Raw genomic sequence first — 10,872 nt, forward strand, 5'->3', positions numbered from 1 at the left:
GCCACACGGTCAGTCACTTGGACTGTGTAAACAAGAGGCAGACTCAGAGAGGAAAGAATCAGAATTGAGATTTTGATTAGAGCTGGGGGTCAAGCCTTCCTCCTGGTGCAATGTGTGCTTGTGGGCGTGTGTACAAATGAGGGGAGGGGCACCTGGGCACTCACTCTTCCTAGTACTCCTAGAATTCCAGACAGTGTTGCTGGAAAATACAGTTGAGTCTCAAGCAAGATGAGGACCCATGACCTCCTTCTAATCCCTCCTGTCCTTAGTTCAGACAATTCTCTGATCTCTTTGCACTCTCATCGTGCTTGAGCATGTATGCCTGCACATATGTATATCATTATCGTATGCTCTAGAAATTTCTAGAGCTGCTACATCATCTCCTTCGTGATTAGCAGAGTTGTAGAAGTATGTTCAACAAGTCATTCTTATCCAATTAAAAGATGGTGCCTTTGCTTTAGGCAGCAAGCACACTGGAGGGAGGGGGGAGGCAAGTAGAGAATCAACTATTATTTGAATTAGCATTTTTCATAGAAATGTATATCATGATAAAGAAAATAATTTTGTCAGGTCCAAGCCATGATGTGGTGCATGAATGAAAATTCCTCTTCTGCAATGTATTACACATTATTTCTTCTCCTTTGACGTACGTGCATGCACACGTAAGCACATGGCCACACATACACAGGTACAGACACGCTACAGGTGCACACACAGAGCTGAAATGTTGCAATCTTTTTTTCTCTCCAGTGTGTTTTTTCCCCAGCTATGAAAAGCCACAGGGCAGCAGCGGGAGAGGGTTAAGTGGGGATGTCTAGCAATGAGTCCACTTGTTCTTTGAGGAACAACAAAGAGAGGAAGCGTAGCCTCTATGGAAGGAAATTCTCAAGCCTCACACGGAGGACATTGCAACCTGCCCTGTGAACCCCTGAGGGGCGTCTGATAATAAACACTCAGCCAACAAAACAACCCAGTAAGGCGTTTTACCAGCACTCCTGTATTCTCACTGCAGGGCTAGAAAACATTTTTCTGCATCTGGGAACCTGGAAGGACCTGGACAGCCACCTGCTGAGAAGGCTTAGGCATCCTAGCCCTGCACTGAGCTGGTGTTTCTACAGACAGCTCCCTGAGCCTTTGATTGTGCTGGAGCTGAGGCTGGCCCTTGAGCCACTGGAATTAGGATCACAGATGGGCACAGGGCAGGGCAGGTGGGGGAATGCTGCACGTAGACCTGAGACCCACCATTTCCTTTCCCATGAGACCTTCACACAAGCCAGGGCACTGAACCTCAAGACAAAAAATGATGCTGTACAGAGCTTCCTGAACAGCATGAGGAAGGGATTAAAATATAATGGACAGTGTAGTGATTTTGTCTTGATTTTGGAGTTTGAGTGTGTGGGTGCATGGATGTGCACATGCGTGTACATAAGCATGCATGTGGGGGCCAGAGGGCAGTTTTGCAGCCATTCCTCAGAGGCCATCTACCTTGCTTTTTGAGTTTTACTTGCCTGGAGTCCACCAACTAGTCTAGGCTGGCTAGTCAGCAGAGCCTCAAAAACACTCTTGACTCTGCCTTCCCAGCCTGTAGTCCATCTTTTGAGGGGGTTCAAGGGACAGAACTGGTGTTCTCAAGCCTTGTAAGGCAAGCACATCACGTAATGATGCTATCAGCATAGCCAGGTTTTAGGAAGTTTTGAGAGAAAAAAAAAATCTTACCATGTAGCTCAGGCTAGCCCCAGGTTGACAGCTTGGTCTACAGATTGAATTCCAGTTCCAGGACACCCAGGGCTACACAGAGAAACCCTTTCTTTGGAGAAAAAAAAAAAGATTAGAAGTATGTGCCATCATACTCAGCTTAAGTGGCATTCTGGACTTTTTTGTTTACAGTAGTGGAACAAAGAAACAAACAAAAATATTGGAAGCTGGCTTTTAAATACTTTCATAAGAATTACTTATAAGAAATTTTTAGCAAAGTGGAATCAAACTGTAAAGCCTTAAGCAAAAGCCTGTCTAGTTAAGGTCTGATAATTTGGAATATAGTAGCTTATTTATCTCGAAACTAATAAGATACGAGATCTTTTCTATCTATCTTGAAGATGAATAAATCAAAACCTGCAATAATAAGAACATTCTGGATGACTCGCTGCCTAGTTCTTGCAATAGCAAGTACTGCACATGCATGTTGGATGGCGTGTGTGCTCTTAGGATTTTCATTTTTCTGTAATATGCTTAAAAGCCCCTTTGTTATACAATTCAACTTGAATCCTCAAATCCCTGTATCAAAGCTCCAGGATCCAGCGCCCAGCACTGGTGAGGAGTATATCCTTGCCTGCAAATAGAAAGCAGACCTTTTATTGTTTGATTGCCATCACCGGTGTCTGGGATATTTTTAGATGAAGAAGGAAAAAATAGTCAATCCTATCTTCTCATTTGCAGTTGCCCAGAGTGGAGGACGGACGACCTCCATCTTGACCCCCAGGACTCAGGATCACATTAAGTTGACTGAGGGGTGGGGGTGGGGGGGGGAGTTGGGGGGTGTGTGACAGCGTCCATGTTTCCCTCTAGGTGGAGTTACCAGGAGTCTCCTCTCAAGCCTCCTTCTGCCCTTTGTACTGCCACAATGGACGGAAACACAGCCTTGTTAGAGGAAATTCCCAGGGCCATGCTTCGGACATTAGACAGTTGCTTTGCTATGCTGTGTAGCCAAAGTGCATCTAAAAATAAACACATGGGTCTGCAACGGCTCTATAACGTGGCCCCGCACCGTCGATTGTATTTCAAAGGGATTTTTAAATCTACAATTCTTTTCAAGAAAGCAAAATTAGGGAAACCTTCAGAATAAACTATATTGTGGCTCTGTTTCTGTCTGACAAACTACAGCGTTTGTTGGTATCCTTTTGTAGGAAGGAGGGTTGCTGCTCTTTTTCCTTCCCCTGGGATCTCAGTATGCGGCTGAAGGAAGCAAAGGCATGCTGGAATGCGTTCCAGCATCTTTAGAAGGATGTGAGGGTCCTAAACAGACTGCAAGGATAGCCAGCTCTCCTGAGTGGAGGAAGAACCAAGAATTAGCAGAGAATGTTAGATAGCCCGAGCCCACTTAAGCCGGTCCTTACGTCTCTAGGAACTGTCCAAGCTGTCAGCTGGCAGAGGCTACTTTAAAAGAAGTAAAGGTTGGAGGAAGACTGAGAAACTGGATGTTAGAGCAGGCAGGCAGCTCCAGCCAGCTCCAGCCAGTTCTCTTCTCTCTCTGGAGGTCTGCCACCTAACTCACATCAGAGGAGCATGGAGCTACTTAGCTTCAACATGTCTCGGTTAGACTTCTGAGTGCCTAAGAACACACATCCTGGGGGCTGGAAAGTTGGCTCAGAGGTTAAGAGCACTGTCAGTTCTTTCAACGGCCCTGAGTTCAATTCCCAGCAACCACATGGTGGCTCACAACCATCTACAATGAGATCTGGTACCCTTGTCTGGTGTGTCGGCACACATTCAGGCAGAGTACTGTATAAATAAATAAATAAATCTTTAAAAAAAAAATCCATCCTTTGGTTGTGTGGCCAGATCTTTCTTTTTCTTTTTTTTCCTTTTTTTTCTTTCTTGTGTGTGTGTGCATGTGTGTGTGTGTGTGTGTGTGTGTGTGTGTGTGTGTGTGTGTGTGCTTTTTCCTGGAAGTCTGACTTAATCTATTGTTGCAAGGATCCTATTTTTAAGTTATTGCTGCCAAAAAATAAAGCCAGAGAGTGAAAAGTCAGCTCACGTCACTCCAGGGTAGTGATTTTTTTCCCCCAGTTCTTTATCTGGTGGCTTGGGTTAAGGCACTGACATCATACAACTCTCAAGAGTGGGAAGGGACCCTCTCGGCCATCGCTGAGATCCCACCCAGTCAGTCATCCCCTTGGGAACACCCTGGCCGGCCTCTGCTCTCCTAGGGTGCTGGAATGCTGCCCAGGACAGGGTGTTCCCCACCCCCGCAAGACGACTCACCCATTTTTAGACAATTCTCATGGTGGGTAAATCCTTCCGCATATTGAGTTGAAGTCTTTTACCCTCTAATTCCTATTCAGTGATCTAGTGGCCTCTTTTTTTTTCCACACGGGTGGCCTTTAAGTACTTGGAGGTACCCTTTAGATACTACAACAAATAACCTGTGTGTCCTTCAGCTATTCTGTGGGTGATCCTCTTCTCAGTATCTAGGATAGCACCTTTACTTAGTGTGACCTGCGTGGCGTGTTTGCATGTTTGTACCCATGCACCACAGGTGGGCATTGAGGTGCCTCCTCTGCTCCTCTCCCCCTTATTTCTTGACACAAGGTCTCTTCACTGAATCCAGAGCTCACTGGTTAGGTTAGATTAAGAAGACAGCAAGCAGCCAGGCGTGGTGGTGCACACCTTTAATCCTAGCAGAAGTAGGCGGATCGCTGTGAGTTCAAGGCCAGCCTGGTCTGCAAAGTGAGTCCAAGACAGCCAAGGCTACACAGAGAAACCCTGCCTCAAAAAATGATGATGAAGAAGAAGAAGGAGAAAGAGAAGGAGAAGAAGAAAAAGAAAAAGAAGAACAACTCTGGAGATCCACTTATCTCTGTGCCTCTCCTTCCCCCTGGGCTAAGACGACAGATGTGCACCGCCACACCTGGCTTTTATGTAGGTGATAGTGATGTGAGCCCAAGGCCTCAAGTATGTGTGGCAAGCATTTTACCCAATGAGCGATCTCCCCAGTGTTGCTGTTATAATTCAGTCAAGCAACCCGTTACACATGTTAGTTAATTAATCGTCTTTTCACCCTCTGTGTTAGCAAGGTACATTACTTATTTAAGGACGAACAAAACAAGGAATTTAAAACTGCCTCTTCTCTTTTACCCCACACAAGGTTCTGATTTTTTTAAAAAAAAATTAATGTAAAAGAAAATGTTGACTTAGGAAGAGGTGTGAGGACCAAGAGTTTAAGCTTATTCCCTCTTCATCTTTATAGTAAGATGGCAGCCAGTCTGGGCTGCATGCAGCCCCAGCTCCCAAAAGGGTGGTGGTGGAGGTGGAGGAGAAGGAAGAGGGAAAAGAAGGAGGGAAGAAAGAGAGGGAGAGAGAGACAGAGACAGAGATTGTTTCAGATATAATCTATATATGGCTGTCCACTAGAACCCTCCCACGCAGGATAACACCCTCTTTGCCGCTAACACTTTGCTTATTATTCATTGAGAGGAATGTACATTTGAGTAGTTAGGAACTGAGCTGACAGGCTGTTGTACAAAGGTGCAGTAAGTTAGAGGCAAAGCTGTATGAGCAACAGAAGCAAGGAGGAATTCTGGGTGTCCGGGAAGCATTTATTTGGACACCGGGTGGTAAGAGAAACAAGAAAAAGAGGGTTAAAAGACAGAGAAAGAAGTCATTTGAGAAGGCCTGAACAGTTTGTGTTGCCTAAGTCTAGTGGTTGGGTCTACGCACATGAAGAAAGGGCTGTTTGTCTTTAACCTCCTTTGGAGCTGTTGCTACGTGGTACTCTAAAAAAGGTACCAAAGGACAATGTGACCATTTATGGCTGGAGTTAAAGGCAGAGCAATGAAATGACTCCTTTTGTGACTTTGTCCCAGAAACCTACAGCTCACGGCCCTTCAAATTATCATGAGATGGGAGAGATGTAGCTCAGTGGGTAGCAGGCTCCTTGCTTAGTTGGCAAGCATGGACCCTAGGTTCCACCCCGGGCACAGCGTAAACCGGGCATGGTAAGGTTAGATCTGTAAACCCAAGACTTGGAGGTGGAGGCAGAGGCATAGGAATTTCAAGTCATAATTCTTTGGTTCATAGTTCAAGGCTAGCCTGGGATATGTAAGACCTTCTCTCAAAGCAATTTAATGAGCCAATGTGAGAGCAGAGGCACTGTGACCTCTGTACACCGAGGGAAGCCAAAGCTTCCTTGCTGCCTAAAATCAAGGCTTAGAGAAAGGTTTAAACTCAAAGTCCCCTGGCAAGACAACCATGGGCTCAGGTGTTATGGACAGAGACCCCAGAACATGGTACAAGTTTTCCTGCATGACCACACTGTCTTAAGGCTCCCAATGCCCTCACTTGCATGTGTTAACACTTGTTAGCCATTGGACCTCTGTTTTTTCTTTCCTCCTTTCTTCCTTTTTCCTTCCTTATTTCATTTCCTTTTTTGTTTTGTTTTGTTTTTTGAGACAGGGTTTCTCTCTGTAGCTTTCACTGCTCTGGACTCGCTTTGTAGACCAGACCAAGCTGGCCTCAAATTCACAGAGATCCATCTGCCTCTGCCTCCTGAGTGCTGAGATTACAGGCATGTGCCACCAGGCCAGGCTTTCAGCTTTCACATAGTTTCTTTTGTCCTCATGTTCCTAGCATGTAGCCGGCTGCCTGATAGAGACGAGGTGTTTATTACATGTTGCTGAGAAAGTAAGTCTGGGTTAGTTTGGTAAGGCATGGAGAGCAGGGATTAGGAAGTGCCTTATGACAGAGGCTAGCTAACCAGAGAGATGTAAAGACTTGAAAAACTGCACAGCTCACCAGTAGACCCTCAACATGTTCGGTGAATAACTGAATCCAGCAAAGTCTCAGCTGGAAGGGTGTGGAAAAATGTTTTAGACACTAGCAGTCTCCCTGGAAAACTTTTAGCAACACATCTCATCCTACTCGTTAATTCAAATTATTCAGCTAATGTACACATTCATTTGTTTCTTCCTTCCATCCTTCTTTCCTTCCTTCCTTCTGTCAGTCAGATAATACTAACTGAATATCAGCAATATGCCAGACATTGTGCCAAGTGTTATGGATTCAGGAACAAAACACCAGTGTCTAGTTACCGATGAGAAAACCCATAGCAACCATCAGTTTGTATGCCATAAAATCAGAGACCCAAGGTGCTTAGTAAGGGGTGGACTGAATGTGGGGCCATGAGAGTAAAGTAAGGCTGTAATGGGTAATTGGGGAGAAGCCGAATGGAGGCATCCAGGCGGAGAGAGCAGCACACCAGGACCTAGGTGGGCAGCAGAGCGATCACGTGACAAGGGAACTGACACTAAGTACAGTTGGGAAGTCAGGTGGTGAGAGGTAAGGCTGTCACGATGCTATGGGGCAGAACTTGAAAGAGTCATCTACTCTCCTCAAAGTGGGAGCTGGCAAGATTTATCACAACTTGGATGAAATACAGACTCAGTAAGTCTGGCAAAGGGATTGGGGTTGTGGGGTGGGGTGGGGGGAGGGGGAGGCAGGGTATTGCATTTCCAAAAAGCCCTTAAGTGATGCCCAATACAAATGGTCCCTGGTGCCCTTAGGTGTCAGAGCTGTAAGCGGCAGCGTGTGTTTATTTGACAATAGCTCAGGAAGAGAACTACAAAATCAAAATCACATTTTCCCAAGAACTCTGTAGCAAGACACAGGGGATGAATGGAGTGAAAACACTATCACACCTAAGTATACAACGGCAAATACATAAAGAAATCAATAAATAAGATCACCCATCATCTAAACCAAGAAAGTTAGGGGGGAAAGAGTTCAGTAAGTTGGCTGGCACTCATTGAAATCAGTACAAATATTTCTTCTTGAGGAAAGGCTGGTTATGAAGGTGACGGGGAGGAGATAAAACAGGAGTGCACCCCACGCAGTTCAGAGAACACTGTGGTGCAAATTGACCCTGTGTTGCCTTTCCCTGGGTCTCAGCCTGCATCACCTGGAACCCCACTGACATCCAGCAAAAGCGGCCAGGTAAAGGGTGGGAGGGCGTCGCGCCTGCAAAGGGTTTTCACATCAAGAATTTCAGGAAATCTCAGGAAGAGCAAGAATGTTCTGGAAAGCAGCATAGAGGGCCACCAACTTCCTGACCAAGATGTCTCTTTTTGTTTGTTTGTTGGATTTTGGTTTTGCTTTTCAGGCTTTTTTTTTTTTTTTAACTTATAATGCAAAGCTGTATAAACAAGAAGCGCCTGTATTGCCGCTAGCATATTCTCTATCCACCTTGCTATCTTTCTACCTCGAAAACAAATTAAAACAATCATGGTGGAGGTCTTCACAATGGGGAAAGGGCAAGTCAGCTCACAAGTATTTCCTCCTTCATTACTTCATTACACAGAAGCCAAAACACACAACCTCTAATGTCATGTTCCTCCAAAGAAAACAAGAATCACACTTTATGGTCCTTACACTATGCCGGCCGCTATTCTCCAGCCAAAGACATACGAATTCAAAACAATCCACTAGAACGGCCTCTGCCTGCCACTATTTACCCAGCTGATCCACAAGGCACAGGAGTTGAGTAGAGGCAGCCACCGGGAAGTGCCGAGTAGACAGAAACCCATCAGTCTGCATTAGAGCAGCTTACCTCATAGCCAAGGAAACAAAATGCCACACAGGCACCTACCTTTCTCTTCAGCAGTGGGCAGCCTCCTCACTTGTCCTCCTGTGTGGAAGATCTCCCCGCAGACCTCTGAGGTGAGGCGGAACTTAAGGGCTTCCCATTCATTCAGGCAACCCTGAGGAGAGGGGAGTTTCACCAGATTAGATCTGAGATGCGTCCAGGCTCACACAGGCTTCCAGACCTCAGGGCAGAGGTGAACTGTGGGCTGTTCCTCAGAGCAGGAAGAAACTGGGAGGCACTGTGTGCCTGGAGGTGGAGGCGGAGGCTGGGGAAGGGAAGTAATCTGGGGACTGTAATAAATGAGAAATCCTCTCCACATGATTTCCTGTATTTGGTGCCTCTTGCCTCTTGCAGGCTTCCCAGAGGAAATCAGAAATTTAAACTTGTCCTTTGGCCACTGAGAGAGGGGAGAATAAACATCCTAAGAGTCATGGAAATAAGGAGAAGCTAGCAATAGGCAGCGAGCTCAGGGGCCAGCTACCTTTATCTTTAACCAAGTACTTTCTTCCTGAAGTTTCTCCAAGTGTTTAACTCTGCAAAACTCAAGGATGCCTTTGTCACCTTCCACGCAGCCTCTGGCCATGGCCCAGATGTGTAGCAGAGCAGTCACTGAGAAACTGTCCAAATAGGCTCAGGAAGTGCTCCCATGCCCTCAGGAGAAATCTGCACTGCTTTGCTTCTTTATTAATCTTGAAAATTTTCCTACTAGTTATCAATCAATTTTGTTCCAGGGCTCGAAGAATTATTAGGGATCTATGATTCATAAATTGTTACAATCAGGAGCCTCTACAGTAGCGGATCTCAACCTGTGGCTCGTGACTCCTTTGGGTGTGGAAAGGCCCTTTCACAGGGGTCACATATTAGATATCCTGCATTTCAGCTACTTATCTTACAAGTCATAACAGTAGCAACATAACAGTTACGACGTAGCCGTGAAGATAACTTTATGGTCAGGGGTCAGGGCAACACGAGCAGCTGTATTAAAAGTTTGTAGCATTAGGAAGGTTGACACCACTGCTCTACAAAAGTGTAAAACCCACTGTAAGTGGAAAAATGAAAGGCACGCAGGCAACAGTATACAAAATTCAAGATGGCGTCAGCAGAGTACACAGCCAAGGACAGGGTGTGGGGGGGGTCTCTGTGAGCACAGGGCTCAGTATAAATACACAGAGTTATCCATCAAGCTGGTCCCAGTTATATAAAGAGGGTGGGAATTCTAAATGAGTAGACGTCAAGAGGCATCAGGAGGCTTGGACTCCCCTATTTTGCTTTGTGGGGTGAAGTGTATTATTAGAAGCAGGTACACGGAGTAAGATGCGGAACTGTGGGTGTGACAAGATACAGGCTACACAAAATCTGCTAAAATCACAACAGTGTCTCGCCGCCTTCTGGCCCCTTCCCCTCCAGGATACCAGGAAAACTGCCCTCCAAGAGTCTCCATAATATGTTCGCCACGATTAAGATCTTGTACGACCTAAAGAAGAAAAGCCAAACACTCCACTATAACGTAGATGAACATTTCCGGCTTTAGCTCAAGGCTCCCTTCTGTGAGCTGGGGTTAAGCTTCCTTCTCCTTCCCTCCTTCCCTACCTCTCTCCTCACTTAGGAGAACTGCTCTGTGCAGAAGGCAGAGTCCTTGCTGTAGGGTCCTTTGACTCTTGCAGTCCCCAGAGCACATTCTCTGATACGTTGGCCCCTGGTATTGTTCCCTCGGAAACTGTTACTATCTCCCTCGCACCAAGAAGAAGGATTAAAGTCAGTAAGGGTGAAGAAAACAAAAAAACAAAAAAACAAAAGGTGGCCTCGAGGTAAGCAGAGAAGGGGAAAGGAGAGAAGAGCAGAGGAAGGAAGGGCTGCAGGCCGAAGATGGGGAAGGTGGGAAGAAATGTGGGGTGAGACAAAGGTTAGAAAGCGTCAAGACAGGAGACAGGAAGTCGCGCGCTATCACAGGCCAGCATTTCCTCCAGGGACAGCACTGGGGCAGGCTTTGTTCCTCCGGCTGGACTCCTTCATCTTTCCTCTCTCCAGCAGGCAGAGGGAGATGTGGGAACACGCTGCCATGGCTGCCATTTGCTGCAGCCTCTGCGTTTTCCTTGGCGGCTTTATTAAAGCCGCACAACCACTTGTGTCGTTTTCTGCTTTAGAACACATCCATGGCAGTCGCCGCTGGAATTTCCAAGCAGATATTTGGGTTCCTTCCCGTGGCTCTCCAGAATCAAGTGGTCTAGTTGTCTGTTGACAAAGGCTGCTCTTGGTGGAAGCTCCACGGGGGGCCACCTAATTAAAGTACTAGCAATGCCAGCAAGTGCAGAGACAATCAAGGCTTGTGCACTCGGAGGAGACAGTTTTGTGGCTCAGAATTGGACATTTCTAAAGATTTATTTTGGGGGGGGGAATGTACGTACCCATGTTGGAGGCCCCTGGAGCTGGAATTGCAGGCTGTTGTGAGCCATGCAATATGGATGGCAGGACCTAAGCTTGGGTCCTCTGGAAGAGCAATAAGTACTTTAAACTGC

The 10,872-nt window shown here is 46.2% G+C and overlaps 1 protein-coding gene across 3 annotated transcripts in view; it reads right to left on the reverse strand.

Moving 5' to 3' along the window:
- Positions 1–8,622, reverse strand: part of ADGRF5 (adhesion G protein-coupled receptor F5) — a 97,144-nt gene extending 88,522 nt beyond the window's left edge. For 2 of the 3 annotated variants that reach the window (XM_084753298.1, XM_084753297.1), the window contains exon 1: positions 8,360–8,622. The gene's annotated coding sequence lies outside the window, so the exon portion shown is untranslated. The remainder of the gene's footprint in view (positions 1–8,359) is intronic. The other variant, XM_084753294.1, reaches the window with a different exon arrangement.
- Between the last annotated feature and the right edge of the window lie 2,250 nt (positions 8,623–10,872).

Source organism: Acomys minous, assembly GCF_964271855.1.
Source record: "Acomys minous genome assembly, chromosome: 13".
Taxonomy (NCBI): Eukaryota; Metazoa; Chordata; class Mammalia; order Rodentia; family Muridae; genus Acomys; species Acomys minous.